At 39.8% G+C, this 21,196-nt stretch overlaps 1 pseudogene; it reads right to left on the minus strand.

Annotated features, from left to right (window-relative positions):
• Positions 1-1,944: 1,944 nt before the first annotated feature.
• LOC139357007 (large ribosomal subunit protein uL23 pseudogene) lies at positions 1,945-2,610 on the minus strand (annotated as a pseudogene).
• Between the last annotated feature and the right edge of the window lie 18,586 nt (positions 2,611-21,196).

The following is a 21,196-nucleotide window of genomic DNA, read 5'->3' on the forward strand; positions in this document are numbered from 1 at the left end:
ATCTTTAGAGAGAGGCGCATTTCCATAAAGAAAATTTGTTTTGCTTAAGATTACACAGCTTATAAGTAATGAAGCCCAGAACCAAGTTCTGACCATCTGACTTCACATCAATCATTCCTGAGCACCTCACTTTACAGAAACTATGCAATCTGGCTGCTGAACCTCTCCTATTTGAATTCTACATCCCAGCTGGACTGGTCTACTCAGACTTGCTCTCCATGTGCCTTGCCTTTCTGTTTCTATTTCTATGCCTTTGCTCCTGCCCTTTTCCCCAGTAAAAGATTAACTCCTCTCTGTTTTTTTCTAAACCATATCCCTCCTTTGATGTGTAGCTTTAGGTCCATTTCTTCCATGAAGAGTCCCTAAGATTATTCCAGCCATAGTGCTTTCCCGTCTCTCTGAATGCTTTCTACTGGATGCCGAATTAGTCACTTGTTACAAAAGGTTTCCATTTAGAACTCCTGATAACAATAGCTAGTCTGTCTATGGTCCTTAGTAAAGAGATTTACACACATCATCTCATTTTTTCCTTACCAAAAACCTGTTTTGTTGTTGTTGTTGTTGTTGTTGTTACAGTTATTTCACAGATAAGGAGCCTAAAGGTCAGATTTTACTGGATTATTCAAGGAGACACCTGAGAAATGGCAGACTTAAACTTGAATTTAAGTCTCCTAATTCCAAACCCCATGCTCTTCCTAACAGAAAAAAAAAAATAATTGGTCTTGTGGCCCAGGAGTGTACAAATATGTACAAGTCTGCCTCAACAACCATATTACAGTTTCTGTGTTTTAAGTTCTTCCACTTTCCTCACTCTTACCCCAGTACTTGGTAAGCACTTAAAATAGTTTACGTGTTGGATGATCTTTGTCTCCTAACCCTCAGAGCTTAGAACAATAATAATAGTTTTAACTAATGTTTACTAATCTCTGTGCACAAGGCACTGTTATCAGCACCTTGAGAGGATTGCAAACGAAGACACCCAGTATGAGAGAGACTAGGAGATTAGAAAAGTTGTTTTGTCAACTGAAACACCGATCTAGCTACAGTTGGACTTCTAAACCTGCTTGATAATATAAACTCTCAACAAACATTAGTTAATTTGTAACTAATGAGTGGTTCCTTGTCAGATACTACTACCTGTATTCTTCCTCATTTAGTCCTAAAGACAACTTTTTTACTCTCATATTACTATTACTATTTTATGTATGTAATTACTATTGTATTCCCATTTTTGGAAGAAGAAAATGAGTTTAGAGAGATTAATGAACAAGTAGAAGTTCGAAGTAGATTTTTACCCAGCAACTAAACTCCTCACTTTCAACTGCCCTTCTCCATGAAACACTAATAAGCATCTCTTCAGGCTAGTTTTTCCACCAGTCAATACATATATTCGTATTCAAGTTTTCAAAAACGCTCTGCTTTCTATAATATCAAGTTTCGTGTTGTCATGATGATGATAGTGCTTTAGAAGCAGAGGAGATGGGCGAGGACGCATGTCAGATTATTTGTTTCTCTTGGTTGAAGGCTCCTGAGCACCAGCACATCAGAGAAAATGCTCAGCTTGGCGTTTCCCTAACAGGGATTGGGGTGGATCCAGGGAGGCCTGCTGTATGATGGAATGAAGTTTCTTTCCCTGAACCAGTTTGCCCACCCTGGCTGCACGTGTGACATGAAAAATGCAGGCGCCTCTATCAGGAAAGCGTTCTTGGCAATACTCAGTGGGCTCAGAATTATTTGGCACACTCTCAGGTAGCTGACATCCAAACAATAAGTGATCTGGTTTTCAGTAAGGTAATTACCAAGAAAACCCACATGGTCTGGAGCCCTACATAGCATGTTACAACACACTGAACAAACGGCACACCTGAGCAGGCTTATTGTTAGAAAAAAAAAAAAACTGTTCACTGTAATCACAAGAATATGTCAAAACTATTATTTTATTTGTGTACAGGCTTAAACCTCCTACTCTAAAACCACATTTTAAGTATTTGCTCACTCATTTTTAAAGCACTGTGGATCTCGCAAGTAGTTTTTATTGCTGTTGTTGTTGTTGTTTCTGGTGAAAAGATGTATATCTATAGATATATAGATATATTTAGAATTAGCCAGCAGGACTCAGTTTAGATGATCCCAATTTTGTTGGCAATATCCAAAGCATCGTAACCAGGAGCCAGTCGAACATATGCCTTCTTCTCTCCATCAGACCTAATCAGGGTGTTGACCTTGGGCATATCAATGTCATAAAGCTTCTTCATAGAGCTTCTTCACAGCCTGTGTGATCTGGAGCTAGTTGGTTTTAGCATCCACATTGAACACAAGTGTGTTGTTGTCTTCTGTCTTCTTCATGGCAGAGTCAGTGGTCAGCGGAAGCGTGATGACAGCACAGTGGTCAGGCTTGTTTCTTCTGGGGTCATTCCTTCAAGGATATTTGGGCTGCCTCCAGAGTCGCAAGGTCTTGGGTCACCAGAAGATGGGTGACATGCAGATCTTCTTTTTTTTGTGGCTGTGGACACCTTTCAACCTTGCCTTCTTGGCCTTCAAAACCTTTGCTTTGGCTTTGGCTTTGGCTTTAGGAGGGGCAGGAGCTTTCTTCTTTGCCTTCAGCACCATCTTGTGAAAAGGGTGTTTTGTTTTTGTTTTTATACCTCTATGTGTAGTTCAGGAACATTCTCACAACAGTGCCATCCAGGTTTACAACTTCCCATCCAGAGATCACCCCATGCCCAGGGAGACACAAGACTGGAAATCTTTTGCCTCGTCATCAAGCACTCCTGTTTGGAGAAACTGGGCTGAAATATCATACCAATCTCTTTATCACAGAGCATTCTTTCAGTTTCCTTACATGGAAATAATAAGAAAGAAAAAATATAGTTATTTCAGAGACTGATAGAGAATAGCTGTTCTTTTTTCATCAGTGATCACAAACCCCTTGACACTGGAGAATTAATTGACTAGTCGGTGATCATACTTGGGAAATTTTCAGAACACTTTGCTGAAGTCAATCAACTTAGAAATGGTATCTAATTCTAGAACCATTGTGCCAATGTGGAGAAATTTATTATTCATATATGTGAATTTCCCAGAAGTAAATTTTAAAGTAATTCTATAGTATAAAATCATATCAAAATTCAATGTGATTTTTTTTAAAAAAGCAATTCTCTCTCTCAATGTTTTTCAATTCACTTAGTCATTTCATGCTCAGTTTCCTCCCATTCATTAATTAACTATAAATTCATTGAGTCTCCTATGTACCAGACATTGTAGTCTAGACTCTGCAGATAGAACACCACAAAAAATGGATGGAAAAGATTTTTTTCAAGTGGAAAAAAGTATACAACAAAGAAATGCATAAGTTAAATATAGGGTATATCAGATAGTGATAAATGCTATGAAAAATAAAACAGGAAAGAAAATAGAGACTACCTGGATCGATGGGGCATGGAAGGTGCTCTTACATATGGTATGTTTATTTCCACCAAAAGTCCTGTTGAAATTTGATCCCCCATGTAGTGGTGTGGGGAGGTGGGACGCATTGGGAGGTGTTTGGTTCATGGGGGGTGGATCTTTCACGAATGGCTTGGTGCCCTTCTTGCAGTAGTGAATGAGTTCTTGCTCTGGCAAGACTGGATTAGGTCTTGATGAAATGGATTATTTCAGTTCTTTCTGGAATAGATTTGTTCGCATGAGACTGGGTTATTATAAAGCAAGATTTTTCCTTCTCTTTGGTCTCTCTGCACACATGAAGAAAAAGAAGGCCCTTTCTTTATCAAGTTTTGATCCCGCACGTGGTCTTTACCAGAAGCCAAGCAGATGCTGGCACCATGCCTCTTGTATTTCCCAGCATGCAGAACCCTGAGGTAAATAAACCTCTTTTTTAAAAGGAATTACCCAATCTCAGGTATCCTGTTATAGCAATACAAAATGGACTAAAACAGAAGGGCTGCAATGTTAAAGAAGGCCATCAGAGATTTTTCCTAAGAAGAAGACATTAGGGCAAAGTAATAATACGGTGAGGGAATGAGCAGTGTGGATGTCTGAGGGAATGCATTCCAGGCAGAGAGAAAAGGAAATGCAAAGCTCCTCTGGTACAAGGATGTCTGGTATATTCCAGGAATAGCCAGGTGGCGAGTAGAGCTAGAACAGAGTGAGCAAAGGGGAGGGATAGGAGGTCAGATCATATTAGGCCTTTTGGGTTATTCTAAAAACATTGCTTCAAGCATTAGACTTAACACATTTGATTTCAGCAGAGTGACATGATCTCACGTGTATCGTAAAAGCATTATGCTCATTTCAGTGTGGAAATTAGACTATAGGAGAGCATAAACCCAAGAGTTTACTCATCAAAGAGCATCAAGTAGGAGATTATTGGAATCATCCAGGCAAAAAACAACTACAGCTTGCATTAAAATAAGACGCATAGATGTTGCTGGATTCCAGATGTATTTCTGAAATAGAGTAAACAGAATTTCATTGGAATTAATGTGCGATATGAAAGAAGCCAGAAATAACGTCACAACTTTGTCTTAAAGAACTAAAGGATGGAGTTGGCCTTTGTTAAGTAAGGAAGACAGTGGGAAAGGTAGGTTTGCTAAGCAAAGGCATGGGAGAGACACTATGGCAACCAGGACTTCAGAGCAGGACATGCTGGGTGTGAGTTAGATACCAAAGTGGGGATGTTGAGTAAGGACTTGGTTATATAAATCTGGAGTGCAGGTCATATGTCTACCTGGAAAATATAACCCTGGAAGTCATCAGCATAGACATGGTATTTTAACCTTTGAGACTGGATGAGATCATCAAGGGGTAAGCCTCCAAAATTCAATGCCAAAATGTTGAAGAACCAGAGAGAGACTGAGGAAAAGCTGCCAGTGACCTGGGAACATGAGAGGGAGTGGACAACTCTGTTAAACACCGCTGAGAGGTCCTGTGAGATGAGGACATGCAGTTGACCACTGGAGTTACGACATTGAGGCCACTGATGACACTGATAAGTCTTTTCTTCTAAAGACAATCAGGGGAAAGGAATTGAAGCTAAGGTACAGAAAATCTTTTGGAAGCTTCACTCTAAAGGGCAGCAAGGGAGACTTTCTTTAAATCAACTTTCTTGAAGTATAATCCACGTATAATAAAATTCACCAATTCTAGCTGTAGTGTTCAATGAGTTTTGACAAATATGTATACCTGTTTAAGCACCACCACAATCAAGATATACAACATTTTTTGTTTCGTTTTGTTTTGTGTGTTTTATTGAGACAGGGTTTCACTCTGTCACCCGGACTGGAGTGCAGTGGACCAATCATGGCTCATTGCAGCTTCGACCTCCCAGGTGGAAGCCATCCTCCTACCTCAGCCTCCTGAGTAGCTGGGACCACAGATGTGCACCATCATGACTGGCTAATTTGTTTTTTTGTTTTTGTTTTTGTTTTTTTGTCTAGATATGGGCTTTTTTTTTTTTTGTCTAGATACCGTGTTGCCCAGGCTGGTCTCAAACTCCTGGGCTCAAGTAATCCTCCCATATCAGCCTCCCAAAGTGTTGGGATTACAGGCATGAGCCACCATGCTTGACCTAGAACATTTTAATCACCTCAAAAACTTCTTTTGTGCCCTTTTCAGTTAATCAGCCTCTCACCCCCAGCCCCAGATCCAGGCAGCTGCTAGTCTGCTTTCTGTCCCTATAGATTAGATGTCATTTTTAGAGCTTCACATAAATGGAATCATACAGAATATAATCTTTTGTGTCTGGTTTATTTCACTCAGTATAATGTTTCTGAGCATTATCCACACTGATGTATTTATTAATCAGTACTCCCTTTGTATTGCTGAGTACTATTCCATTAGATGGAAACACCACATCTTGTTAATGCAGGTACCTGCTGATGAACATTTGAATTGTTTTCCAATTTAAGCTATTGTGAGTAAAGCTGCTATAAACATTTGTGTTTAAGTCCTATCCTTTGTGAATATTTTCTTTTAATCAACAGAGAATTGTTGTTTAAGATCAAGGAATTTGGGAGTTACAATGACAATTGCAGTGATGATGAGATTCTGAATTTGTCATGGTATCTTAGTCCTGCATGGATATGCCTCCTTGAAAAATAAATAAGCATCATTCAGCTATAGTCATTTAATATTCCACTCTAGTGAAATATCATGAGAACACTGTCCTTGCTTTCAAGTGGCATATAGTCTAATGAAGAAAACGAAAATGGAAATAAATTGGATTGCGGGTATGCTTCTTAACAGGTTGAAGAGTAGACTCAAGGGATTCTTTGAGAGATCAAAACTGGTTGCAACTATAAGTTGGCTCAAAAAATGTTTATGTATAATGATGATATGAGTTATATGATGCTAAAGAATAAAAATATCAGTACTAAAGAAAAGTCGGGTATGCTTATGATATATTTCTAACCCTGAAGCGTATCATCATTCTGATTATCAACTGCAACCACCATGCTCCTGGGTGCATTATTTGCATGACTTTAGTAACCAACTACCAGCTTATAATTGTAGAAGCTTAGCAGGTGTTGCTTCTAGTTTAGCCTGATTTGCCTTTTGCATGATCTGTGATAACTTTTCTAACTTTCTATGCTACCATTTCTCCCTTTGCAAAATATAATTAACAATATCTGAGTGAGATTAATGAAGTATCATGGGATGTATTATACTTCATAAAGGCAAAATAAAGTGTGTTTACTGACAGTAAAATATTAGCATGAGAATGTGAGTTTCCCCTGTTCCCCAAACTTTGACTATCTATTTATTTGTGTATCTATGTATGTTTCTCTCTCTCTCTCTCTCTCTGTGTGTGTGTGTGTGTGTGTATGTGTGTGTGTGTGTATGAAATCCTATTTCTTCTAACCTGCTAGGAATAGATGGGCCAGATACACTGAGGGAGAGAAAAGCAGTCCTTGACCTCTGGGAGCTGGCCTGGCACTTACAGTTGGGCACAGGTGTGGTTAGGAGCTGGCCTAGCACACACTGGTGGGCCATGGTGTCTCCTGCCTCCTGTTGTTCATGAACAATCTCACAGACACAGACATCAGACATGGTCACTCTGAGGCCATCATAAAGTGAGGCAAAGCAGGACCTCTTCATAATTTTATCTAAGAAAAGATAAAAATATAGTCATTGTGCAGTCCATCAAATAGCAAACATCCTGGTCTCTCCTGGTGAATATGATCGACTGTCACTTCTTCAGTTTTATCCTCAATCTAGATTATCTTCCCCATAGATAAGACTTATTCAGACACCTAGTCACAGAACTGTCCCCTCTCCCTGACAGCAGCCACTCTAGAACAAAGTCCTGCTTCTTTAGATCATCCTCAAAATCATCCGTCCAAAGTCCAGATCCTATAGTAAGTCATTTTTAACCCCTTCTTATAGATATGTCCCACAGATCTCCACAGTATGTGTTTTTTCCTCATTGCAGGGAGGAATCAACCCAACTTATCTAACTATGGCTGTATCCCTGGTGGTCTCTGACTAAAGGCCATTGACAATACATTTGGGCCAGAATTTTCAGTAAGAAAAAGGGAGGCAGGGCTTAAGACTACATCTTTCAGAAGCGTTTACACTTTAGAAATTACTCTTGGAGCTTACGAAACCTTCATGAGTCAAGGAACTGGTTCCCCACTGGCATCATGTAAAGCCCCAAGAAGGGGTGGGCTGGAGGTGGCAATGTTGGGACTGAGCCTACCAGCAGAACTCCTCTACTGATCCCTCTCTTACAATCCCGGCCTTCCCAGTCCTGGTCAATTATAGACACTACCCTGCTCAGGCTCTGAGTCAGCCAGCCCTGGCCAGGGCAGGGATTAACACCAGTATGTGGAGTCTGGAATTCATCTTCCAGTTGTAGGCCTGGTGTCTGATGAACACTGAGTACCAGGCTGCAGCCCTGTTCTCTAACCAGACTTCAGCCTTCATTTCCTACTTAGTACTCCAGTCCACTGCTGGGTCTGGAGCTTTGCCTAAAACCATCATATCCCATTTGGCAGGGATTCGACACCTTGCCATGTCCTTGCCCTCATCCGTCCCCTGGGAGGTGGTAGCTTGTTCCCTTTATTCCCAGCTGCTGTCAGAGGTACCAATGTACATATCCTCCAGAGCCATGATGTGGCTGACCTTTCTGGCACTGCACATTGCTCCATTCATTGGGTCTGGAATGGGCCCTTTGGCTGAAAAAAAAAGCCCCCTAACCTGTTTCCATCTGGTACTAGGTTTCTTCAACATTGTCTCTTGGCCAGTGCCAGAATCCCTGGCAGTGTAGCCCACCCAACTTATAACAGCCCCACTCACTAGACACAGTTTATTTATGTGCAACTGGACACCTTCCTTGGCCATCACCCAATAGGCAAAGTTGCTACAAGAACTAGCCTGCTGAGTCTTCAAGGCTTCCAGACATCATCTCAGATTTAGGAAAGCAACATGAAATAGGATGGGGCTGCCTCTCGCCACGTCGAAAATCACAGAGCAAGAACCACAGCTATTACTCCATGTGCCTAAATCACTTCCTAAAAGCAAATACATACAACTTCAAAAAAACCCCATCTCATAAAAATACATAAGAACTTAATCAATACTTAAACATTGGGTAGTTACTAGATGTTTAACCGCCACATAATAAGTACTCAATAAATGTTTGTTCAACTAATAAACAGGTTTGACAACTGGGAACACTGAGATGTAGTTTCTATTGCTATTGCTCACAGCCTCACAGCTGTGAGACCTTAGAGGTGGATCCAGAATGAAACTCTCTTGGCTCCAATCCAGTAATCTTCGTACTAGAGGAAAAATCTTTATTAAGTAAATATTGATCAATTTATAACAGCACAAACTTCTAAATCAATTTTTTAACTGGGCTTTTATCTTTAAAATTATTGAAGTTTTACCAGTTTTGGGAAGTTAATACCGGCTACTTAAGCACTTGGTTGAGAAATAGGCCATATGGATACCTAAATTCTGTGGTAATATTGGGACAGGAACCCATCCAATATCAAGAATGTATAAATATTTTTACCATGTAAAGGAATATTTAGGTATTAATATCACAAAACTGGAACCTTTTTCATGTCCTTGAACCACACAGTAGAAAAGGAGTATGCAAAAAAAAAAAAAAAAAAAGAACCATGTAGGGGAAGAGAGAAAGGTACACAGAAAGGAGACTGAAAGCCAAAGAAACACCTCCTTTGCAATTCTCCAGAAATTAACTCTGTCCCTCCCACCTCATCACTATAGAAAAGGAAGCTCTAAAGGAAGCCTATGGTTCACTCCACTGCTCTTCTTGAAATCTCCAAGGGCTGCTAGAAAAAAATACAATTTCCATTAACATGCAAAAACCAGCTGTGTTGGGCCTAACACTCTTTTACACCTTAATTAAAAGGAACCCCTCCAATAAGATGTTTTGATTGCCTTGCTACTTAAAGTGTGGTCCAGGAAGGACCAGTAGCATCAGCGGCACCTGGAAGTTTATGAGAAATGCAGTCTCCCCGACACACCCCACACCTACTCAAGCGGAATCTGTGGTTTATCAAGACCCCCAGGTGATTCACATGCACAGTAACAATCAATCAAATGACACCACTTCAGCTGTTGTAAAGAGGCAGCCTTGACCGGTACAGACAAGAAATCATATTGGTTCCCAAAGGTCTTTAAAGAAGGTGCGGGCAGGGAGCCCTTCAGGGCATTGGAGAAGGTGCCAAGGACCAATTTGCCTTCTTAGCTTTTTCCTAAGGATCCAGGGGCCTGCAAAACTCGGCCTCCACCAAAATCACCTGAATATGCAATGGATTGCTAAGGCCTGTGAGGTTCATCTGACTGTGTTGAAATATAGATGAGGTACACACAGAACATGTACAAGAATTAATGTAACTCAAACCCGTGTGATTGACTGGTTAACTGTAGTGTTGGGCAAGGGAGATTACTCAATTCTCTAAGGCACCCAAATTACAGCCAAAGGGCATCCAGGCATAAGGAGAACCTGGTTCTTGTGTTCCTGTGAGTGTATGTCAGAAGCTCTGATGAGAGTGCTGATGATACTCTCCACACCATGTAAAAATGCGGAATTGTGCAATTCACTAGAGGATGAGGATTAAAAGATGCTCCTACTCTGAACAATTGAATAAACTATTTGGTGTTCCTTAATCCACTGAAACAAAAATTGCGTAAGCAATATCTTTTTCAACATAATTACCTATGTTTAAGATTCAAATAAAAACATTTACTCCAAACTTTACGATATGCCCTTCCCTTTCTGCCTCCTCCTCCTCCTTCTTCTCCTTCAACCTATCTGCTTGTAAACCTGACTGTCATAATTTTCTGATAGCTTTAATTGTATGTTTTCCCCTAAGATGGAGTCTAAACCTCAAGGGTTAACTGCAGTAACGTCTTTCACCTGTGGAGGGGCATTGAAGGGCAGCAGAACAGAAGCAGGCTTTGGGCAACCAACCTCCCGCTGGGCAATTTAACCAGAGTCATAATTAGAGACCAAGAGATCTGTTGTTGGGTCTGGTGAGGGAGGGAAGAATGCTCTAATTAAGCTGGGAGCAGCTCAGAAGGAGCACAAATAGGCAATGATATCAGAAGAGGGGAGCTCCGGGTAGCAGCCAGGAGGGAGGGTTGGGAACTCTGATTGCATCCTGGAGCCAGCAACTCTTATAAATCTCCAATCCCAGCCTTCAAGGCTTTTCCCCAAGGAGCTTCCTCAAACAGAGCCAGAATTCACTTCATTTAAAAGAATAGCTCAGCATGTAGCCACTAACTCCCTCTAGCAGAGGAAGCCCCTTGTTTCTTCTCCCTGAAGAATGCAGTGAAGGTTGAGCTTCCATCTTGCCAATTATTCCACAATTAGAATAGCTGGTGGCATATTGAAGGGGGTGCGTGTGTAAGTGTGCATGCATCTGTGTTTTGGGAGAAGAAAATCACTCTTCACCCAAACAGAAAGCTTGAAAGGATGATGTCCATAACTTGTTCATTATCACCAACCCACTCCTTTGTACGGCAACATGCTTTGAGTTTGGAAGTAAATCTAGATCCAGCCCTAGGCATAGGTACCTTTGCAAAGAGGACATGAAGCCAGGTATTTTAAATTGAATTCTGGTTTCCTAAGTAATGTTTAGAAATGAAGAACTCCCTTCCCACTCAACTTCCTTCAACAACAGTTTGTGCCTGCAGTACCAAACTCTCAGTTTTAAATATTCAGTTCTGCTGAAACTGCATTTATTTGTTTTAATTGTTTTTTTTTTTTTGAGACAGGGGTCTCACTGTGTTGCCCAGGCTGGTCTCAAACTCCTGACCTCAAACGATCTTTCTGCCTCAGCCTCCAAGAAGCTGAGACTACAGTCATGAGCCACCACAGCCAGCTAGACTCACATTTTTTTAATTTTAAAAAATTATTTATTTTGCTCATCCTTAAGACAATAATTTTTTTGAAAACTTGTTTGTGTTATTATACTTTAAATTCTGGGATACATGTGCAGAATGTGCAGGTTTGTTACATAGGCATACATGTGCCATGGTGGTTTGCTGCACCCATCAACCCGTCATCTAGGTGTTAAGCCCAACATACATTAGGTATTTGTCCTAATGCTTTCCCTCCTCTTACCCCCAACCCAAGACAGGACCTGGTGTGTGATATTCCCCTCCCTGTGTCCATGAGTTCTCATTGTTACTCTCCCACTTATGAGTCAGAACATGTGGTGTCTGGTTTTCTGTTCCTGTGTTAGTTTGCTGAGAATACGTGTGTTTATTGTAGCACTATTTACAATAGCAAAGACTTGGAACCAACCCAAATGTCCATCAATGATAGACTGGATAAAGAAAATGTGGCACATAGACACCGTGGAATACTATGCAGCCATAGAAAAGAATGGGTTCATGTCCTTTGCAGGTACATGAATGAAGCTAGACCTACATTTATCAGATAATTTTGAAGGCAGCCAAAGAATCTGGTCCCCATAACCATGTTTTCTCTCCTAGAGATCTCCAGTACCTCATGAGCTATAGAATATACATGATTTCTAATTATATATGAAGCCAGAAAAATACTGAAATGTGATGATATGCTTTTGGAGGGGCACTTATTAAAATCTTATGAACTCCTAATTGACAAAGGAAAAATGACCCATCCTTAAATTTGACTTTCCTAGTGTTTTTTCTGGTCTTTTCCATGTTTTCTATTTTTTTTCAGGATTTTTGATTAAGACATTTCAGTCTTGGTAATAAAAACACCAACAGTATCTCAATCCAAATTTGTAACACAGTTTATAGTCTTAGGAATGTGTGCTTTATTAACTCATAAACAGTGATAATCATGATTGCTACAATTTCATGAATGCTGATTCTATGCTGGAAACTGTACTAGGTACATTGCATGGTCTATTGCTAATCCTTAATCACTACACTGTTTGGCAGATGCTATCATCCCCATATTAGAGTGTAAGACAAAATTGAACAAGGACTAGAGCTATTTCCCTAAGGGGGAGATGGGGCATTAACCATGCCTTTTTGGTTAATTCCACAAGTAAATAATACTAGATATTCAGCAGCATCATCTCTACAAATTTATTGCCTTCCTTTTGTGGACCAACCTCTTTTCTAGATGTTCATAAACATTAGCTTATTTAATCCTTGCAAAAGCCTCAAGAGATGCCTCTAATTCTCACCAGGGCATGGGTGAGAAAACTGAAATTCAGCCACGTGCTCAGAAGTGGCAAAGTTAAGAACCTAACACACATTTTCTGATGCCAATTTCAATGCCTTTCCACTAAAATCCAATTGCATCCCAGACAAACAAAAATCAGAAAGTCATACTCACTTTTGTAATGTGGCAGGAGCAGCCTGTTTACTGCCGTGCCTTCACTGTCAAAAGCATGCCTGAGTTTTTCCCAGCAGGCAGCTGAAAGTGTAGTGGAATTATCAAAGGGGTGCCATTAGCAAGAACTCTGTTCGAATCCGCTGCTGTGATGTAATAGCTACATGAACTTAAGGGAGTGGGTTGTTTATCCCCTAACACTTGTTTCTGCATCAGCCAAATGGGGATTCTTACCTGTTTCTTCATCATCTTTGGAAATTAAACTCCATGAGGGTAGGGACTTGGTTTAAATCTTGTTCACTCCTCTTTTCTCAAATGTTTAAAACATAGTATATACTTAAAATATTTTTGTAGGGAAAAAGAAAATGATTCAAAGGTTTTGTAAAGATCAGATGGGTTCATATGTGTGAATGTTCTGTTTATTCTTTCTTCCTCCCATTTGAGGGATTAACCCTCAAATTGGGTTAGCTTAGTCTCATAAACTAGTTCTGTCTACACATCTAGATATGGATTCTCCTTGACTTCTAAAAAGCCTTATCTTTTAAGTACAGTTGGAGAATGCCTAAAGCTTTGGGGTTTTTAAGATTTAATTAGTGAAAAACAATTACCAAAATATTTTAATTTGCTTTCTAGCCACTTCATCCGTATGACTTGGAATCGGGCACATAACTATCTGAGGTTCTGAGAGCGGGGAGGCTGTTACACGCTCAAGGTTATTACAAATATTGGCCTAAAAGTATAAAGAATACACACACACACACACACACACACACACACAGAGAGAGAGAGAGAGAGAGAGAGAGAGAGAGAGAGAGAGAGAGAGAGAGAGAGAGAGAGAGACCTAATCTTGCTCTGTCGCCCAGACTGGAGTGCAGGGGCGCACGGTCTCTGCTCACTGCAAGCTCCGCCTCCCAGGTTCACGCCATTCTCCTGCCTCAAACTCCCGAGTAGCTGGGACTGCAGGCGCCTGCCACCACGCCCAGCTAATTTTTTGTATTATTTTTAGTAGAGACGGGGTGTCACTGTGTTAGCCAGAATGGTCTCGATCTCCTGACCTCGTGATCTGCCCGCCTCGGCCTCCCAGAGTGCTGGGATTACAGGCGTGAGCCACCGTGCCCGGCCAAGAATATTTTTTCTAAATGAAAAATACTTGTCAAAGCATGCTTGTTAATCAAAACTGCTGTCAGTCTAGATTACAAATTCAGATCATTTATCTTAGTGATTTGGCAAGAAGTTTTTAAACTTAATAATTGCATTGACAATAATGGTAAGAGCTAAGACTCACTGAGAACTTCTAAGGACTGAGTGCTCACTCCAGCACTTTACAGGTGTCCTTTCATTGAAACCTCACATCTCTCCTGTGAGATGGGTGTCATAGATTGGTGAACTGAGGCACAGACAGGCTAAATAAAAGAGACAACCAGAAAGCAGGGTTTGAAGCCAAGCCACTGGATCCAGAGACTGAGCTCTTAACTACTAAGTTGTGTGTGTTTCAACTTCATGATGGAGCCATCTCTTTAGATCAGGGTTCTTTACCTTTTTGCACATGAACTCCTTCATCAGTCTAACAAAACCTATAGGCTCCCTGTCAGAGTAATGCTCATAAATGCTTTAAATAAAATACATAGGATTACGAAGAGAATACCTTACAGTGAAAATAGTTATTTAAATGTTTTTAAAACTAAATGTACAACAAGATAACATATTCGCTTCTTTATTACAAGTTAAATAACAAGAAATGGTGTAAGGGTCTGATCATTGCTATTATTTAGTAGATGAATAATGTGTAATGACATGAAAATATCTCATTTCTTTTGGTGTCGAAGTCTCAGGTATTGCTAACACTGCTGTGGTTGGCAGCTGACATTCTTGATGGAAAGAAATGCTAAATTTCAGATTTACAGTAGTGAAAATAAAGATGTAAATTTTTTTCCATCCAAGTTTCTGGACCACTGGATTCTGTCCTCCTCTTCTTGAACACACCTTCAGTTCAGTAGTCTAACTTTAGAATGTGTTTATTGTTTACAGGTAACAGAAAACTTTCACTGTCATACTTTGAAATAGATGTAGGTTTTTCTTCTGAAATATCATGGTAGTTTTAACTCGGACTTTGTTGAAACATGACAAATTAAAACATGTCAAAGAGCTTATTTCCTATATAGAGCGCAACTCTTTTCTGTTTAGGCTTAATTATCAAAACTAATTCAAACTGTTGCCACATCACTTGAGTTTCATTAATTAGTGAATAAATGGAGATATAAACTCAAGCCAGCCTAATCTAAGAACTGTAATTTAACCTGCTTGTACATTTCTGAGATATTACAGTACAGTTCTCAATTTGCTAAAATCATCTTTCTTTATTCTATACAACCACTAGATGGCACTAATTGTTTGCTAGTCCTCTTTCTGCCCAAAATCCTACTACCCCCGACCCCCAAACTGAGAAAGGTTTATCTGGCAACTTTATCCACAAAAACTGAGAGTTGACATCTCTTTCTGAAATAAATTAAAGCATTTTTTTATTCTGTTTTTATTTTATCTTTTAAAGACCATCACATCATTTTGTTCCTTCTTTGATTCTCCAGGGGCTTTTTTAAGTCCATTAGAACTTCAGCAATTCAAAATGTTTCGCACCCATTAGAACTAGCTTCTTCAAAACATGGTGTGCTTTTCCAGCAAACGCATGATCCGTGGGAAGCCTTGTTTCCTATCTGGGATGCCAGCAACAGAGGCATTTTTAAAGTAGCAAAATGATTGTGTTAAATGTCTTCCTGTCACAGGAGCTAGATCGTTGTCCTCCACTGCTTCAGAGAAATCACATTTATAGGCTGGTGCATCAGTCCTGGGTCATAAATAGGACAAGGGCTGCACTCAATAAAACATTGGACCAACACACTTCTCAGTGATATGGGATTGGTGAGAAGCATTTTTAAAGGAGTAATAAAATGTAACTATGTTTTAAAACTGTCTCTTGAAATAAGCACATTCATTATATTAGCATCTGAAGTAATGTACTAGCAAGAAGCAAAAAAAAAGATATATTTCCAGGACTACTGAAGTCCTACTGTTGTATTTCTTGGTGTAAAACATACCACTGTGTTAATTTTCATAATGTTGTCTATCGCAAGTACTGTCACATAAAATGAACCAATGAGTGCAAGCTACTCTATTAGTCATTTGGATCCAGACAAAGGAATCTGATTGAATGGTTATCACTGAGGAGGTAGTAAGTATCTCCATTCTCTCTGCCTCTGATAGAAATCACCATTGGAGCTGTGAGTGACTACCCTACCTCTGAGCGTGTGAAATCTGATTGTTCATTGTAAATATTTACACCTCCATTTACCATCCAAAGCCAAACACGTGTTTAGCTTCCCCCATTCTAAAATTTCATCCCAGAATGGATCAACCTCCAAAAGGTTTATTATATCTCCTAAAATTATGATTGTCAAGAATACAAGACTCCTAATGAAATGGATTTTTTTCCAACAAGAACAGGAAAAAAGCCGGGGGGAGCAGTAAATTCTCAAAGCTCAAGAGGCTATTGTTAATATTTGTACCACTCTATTGATTTGGGGCAGAGATGTATGCGTCCATGCAGGGGAGGGCAGCCAGAGGAAAAAAGTGGACTGGCATCAGCCAAAACCCAAAAGAACTTACATGAGTGAAACGAAGCTAGATCACAAAAGGGGTTTGTGTCATCTCCTGGTTTTCCTGTGGCTGTGTTTATCTGCTCAGTGTTGGAGGAATGTATGTTTCCACATGTTATTCAAAAAGCATCGGCTTTTATGTCTAATATTCCCAGCCAGTGTGTCAGGTCCCAGAGCACCAAAGTTCATGCAGTTCACCACTGGTTGCAGGTGGCAGCCCCAGGATTCTCTAGCATGGCTCTATGGGCTAAGAGAGGGGCTCTTTTTCCAGGGTGGGGAGGGGATGAGGGTATCCATTCCAGAATGCACTTGGCACTTAGTCACTGTGGTTATTTGAAACATTCCAAGAGCAGTTTTCCACAGAGCGAAAAGAAAGTAAGAAGCCAACTCAGTCCCTGGAAATGGAGTGTTAGGGAAAAAAATAATGCTTTCCTATTCTAATACATTTGTCTTCCTAAAAGCTTCTTTTCTGTACTTTTTTTCCAAAAAATTATTACCTTTAGATCTGGATAGAGGAAAAACATTTTCAAAGATACATTTTGTTAAGTCCTTTGTAAGCATTTGTTTTGAATTAAGTCTGACATTCTCTTTTTCTCAGATTGCCCTACAAATTAGCACAGAATTATTGGCTTTGCTCAGAGAAAAAGAAGTGGAAAATAATAATAATGGTATAAAAATATGGACCAGAACTCTGAATCTTGAAAGAGTTTACTTATTTTCCAAGAGAAAGCGTAGGGTGTGGGTAATAGATCGTGTGTGTGTGCGTGTGTGTGTGTGTGTGTGTGTATGCATGTGTGTGTGTTTTATACATACCATGTAAGAATTATTTCGTATTTCAAAAACTGTGTCTTTGGGAAATCAGCCTTGTTGGAGGTAGACCCCCCTTTTCCAGACACTTTTAAACATGCCCACTAGTCTTTTTCTGGACTTTTTCATCTGGCCTGCTTATATAATTAGACTACAAACCAATCAGTATAGCTCTTGATTTTCTGCAATCTTTAGCTTAAGGCTCCATGATGATATAATGATCTCACCACATTCTGCTTAAGCCAGACAATTGGATCTGCCATTTACCTCAGTGTGCCAGGAGGTGAACATGTACTACATTTCAGGAAAAACAGACTGATTTGTTCAGGTGTGAGCAGTAGTTTCTTAGCTGCCAGAGCATTCCAGTTCAACAAGATGTTCCAGGAAAATATAATTTTGGAACCAGTTGGTTCAGCTCTAGGTAGGAGAGGCTGCTTAATTACTGTCAGGTGGTCTCCAGCAAGAACAGTGTCTCAGCTTCACAGCAACCAAAGCCTGCCTGCAGATAGGCAGGCCCCACCCGTAAACCTTCAAGGATAAGACACGGAGAGTAAGGGAAGGAACTGGGCCAGGTCTACTTCACGATAGCAGTTACTGGAAAGTGCCGGAACTAAATCGTGGGCAGAGAGGGAAGGAGGCACTAGGTGGAGGGTGTGGTAAAACTGAACCTGATTTGTCTCAGATTCCCCCGAGATCTTATCGGAGTCACTCTGTGCTGTTTTACTGTCTGCATTCCTACCTTTCTCCTGCCACTTCCCATTACTTTATCTCCCACTTGAAAAGGTTTCGTTGTTTCATAATCTGAAGCAGTTCTACAGATGAACCCAGTCCAGTGTTTTGAGCTGCGGGTCAAGTATGTCCTGAACCCACTTTCTCCCTCATTCTACTTCACGTAAACATAAACAACACAAAGGGCTGCAGGAGAGAGAAACCACAGGGAAACGAATCATGTGACAAATTTGCTTTGCTTAGTTGTTTTCCAAAAACTTAAATTCCAAAGTTTTCATTCAGCTACGTTCTATTGAAAAAAAAAAAACAAAAAAAAAAACAGTTCTTTCCTGGCTGTGTAACTGAAGTGCATCCCATCCTGGAAAAGGATCAAGGACTATTAATGGCTGAAGAAGATAATTTCAGCGCTTTGACTTAACAGACAAGAGACCATCTTCCTGTAGGGCACAGAGGGAAACCCAGTTTATGTAGGTTTATGTGTTCATATGATGGCAAACGAGAGAAACCTTCTCAATTTACAAGCTAAGACAACTTAACAGAGATCATGAAAAAAACACAGTTTGGGAAACAGTGGGAAAGAAGTTTAAACTCTATGAGCAGAAAAAAAAAAAAAATGAGTTATAGCCAATGGCCAGGGTTTTGCATTAAGCTAAATCATAGCTAAACATTAATAGGTATCAGAGCTAGATCCAAATATTAAATATATCACTAATGATAATCAGTGGCATATTAACGACATGTAAGAGGCAGTGGAGAAAAATGCTTATAATGTAATGTGATCTTAAAGCAGAATGCATCTTTGGCTAGAGTCACAGAATGAAGAAAAAGAAAAATTAATTTTAAAAAAGCAGAATGCAATCCAAAGATTACAAAATGACGTAAACAGTATTACTTTAACAATCTTAAAAGATTAATATGAATAAAGACAAAATGGAATATGCAAAAATAGTAATAGTTGTTATGTAGACAACGGGATTAAATATTTTTCCTTCTTTCCAATATTGTCCATTTACTTCACATTTTTAAAAGATTAACTTCCAAATCAAAGAAAAAAAGGAACCAAGAAGATTGTGCAAATAGGAAATGAAAGTCGCTGCCTTATCAGAAAAATGCCGTAATCAAAACAATGTATCTTCGTGGAAGGCCCAGCTGCAAAAACACAAATCTAACCTCAAGACTACCAGCTTATTCAGGTAAAGTCACTGATCAATTTGGGCTGAAGCATCAGGCACTGGTTTTAGTTACTCAACTTGAAAACCATCCCCAGGTTATAGGGAAATGAGAAAAGGGACGTTCAGGCTCCTGAAGAAAGACTTGAAAAGTTAAATATGTTTCGTCTGGAATAAAAAGACTGAGAGGTGATCTCATTTCAGTGTTTGGATACCTGCAGCAGATATTCCAGGCCCAAGGAGGTGACCTGTCCTACTCACTCAGAAGCAATAAAAAACTGCAGAAGGAAAGGGTTACATTAGAAAGATTTCCCCTCAAAGATAATTACATGTTTATTCCAGTTTTAGTCTAAGTGACAGGATTACAGTTCCCTCCCCATCTGTAATCCAGGGAGAGTAGCTCCTGCCGCCTAAGTTTTAATGGATATAACATCTGTAAAACACTTTGAGCTCTTCAGATGAAAGGTGTCACGTGAATGCAAAGAATTATTCTTATTATTTTTGTCTCCTGCTTCCCCATTGGTATAAGTTTCTTTGTGACATTTACAGGACCCCTCCAGCCAGCCAGCTGCTCTGTAACATGTCATCTCAGCGATATTTTAAATCTTTCACGTGGTTCTGATTGTACCCAGAACGAGAGCAGCTTAATTGTTAATTGTTTGTCTTGAAGGATGTAGAAGTAGTCACAGCACCCGTTCAGGGTTAGGGGGTCAAGGCTTTTCCTAACATCCACTTCAGGGCTTATGTGCTGGCCTCGTAGTGGTGGCACGGTTGATGGGTCTTGTCTTTCTATTTATTTCCTTGGAACAACTGTCTGATGGCAGAGCATTGGACATAGATCCCTCCTCCACAATTTCTGTGTTTTAAGAGTCTGCATTCAGATTCAACTAACGTCTAGGGAGTGCCTCTTCAGTGTGTGCCTGGCACTGTTTGCAGACCTTCGACATGCACTATCTTGTTGTTTTTTAAAAAAAAATAACTATTTTCAGCCAGGTGCAGTAGCTCGTGCCTGTAATTCCAGCACTTTGGGAGGCTGAGGCAGAAGGATCACTTAAGCCCAGGAGTTTGAGACCAGCCTGGGCAACATAGTGAGACCCTGTCACCACACACACACGCACACACACACACACACACACACAAAGAAAAATAATTTTTTTCCCTACTAAGTAGCAACATGTCCATATTACTTAAAACATTTGGAAAAGGCAGGAAACTTTAAAGAAGTAAAATAAATAAATAAAAACCTGTATTCCAATAATCAGAAACAATTGCTGTAGACATTTAGGTGTATACTTCTTAGTTTCCCTTTCTGTGTGTACACACCTGTGCATGTTCTTTTTACCCACTTACTGTTATTTCATAAACATTTCCCATATTTTAAATTATTTTCACAAACATGAGTGGTCAGGGTGGCATAATATTCCATCCTGTGGAGGAGCAGTAAATTGTTATGCTTTACCTCACCTAATTTTCAAAATACCTACATTTCAAATGAATAAAATAATGAATGGATTCTTCATATAAGACATTTTATTTTGGATCTTTCACCAAATATTTGGTCCTGAAAATAACGCTGTAAAATAGAAATTGTTTTACAGATAAAGAAGTAGACCCAGAGGGTCTACTTCTCAGTTAGTCTCAGTTAGGGTTAGAGTTAGGGTTAGGGTTAGGGTTAGGGTTATGGTTAGGGTTAGGGTTAGGGTTAGGATTAGAGTTAGGTTTGCTCCTGGTTCAAACAATCAGAAAACTAAAGAACACAATCTAGGCCTGATGACCAATCCAGGCCTTCCCCGTCATATCCAGTAAACACCATGCAACATTGAACTGGATTGTTTTATAGGTTTCCACATAAATTGTTCTTCTCAAATTGTGGAAGTCAAAAAGTAGCCCTTCATAATTTGCAGAGTTTTTGAGAAAGATGGCATCTTTGTCATTTCCTAAACACCTGCATTCATGCAATATGTTTACTCCCCTTTGTGTTTACCAAGCACTTTCATAGGCTCCTCTTTAATCATCTGATACTTATATTTTCC

Source organism: Macaca nemestrina, chromosome 11 (assembly GCF_043159975.1).
Source record: "Macaca nemestrina isolate mMacNem1 chromosome 11, mMacNem.hap1, whole genome shotgun sequence".
In the NCBI taxonomy this organism is placed as follows: domain Eukaryota; kingdom Metazoa; phylum Chordata; class Mammalia; order Primates; family Cercopithecidae; genus Macaca; species Macaca nemestrina.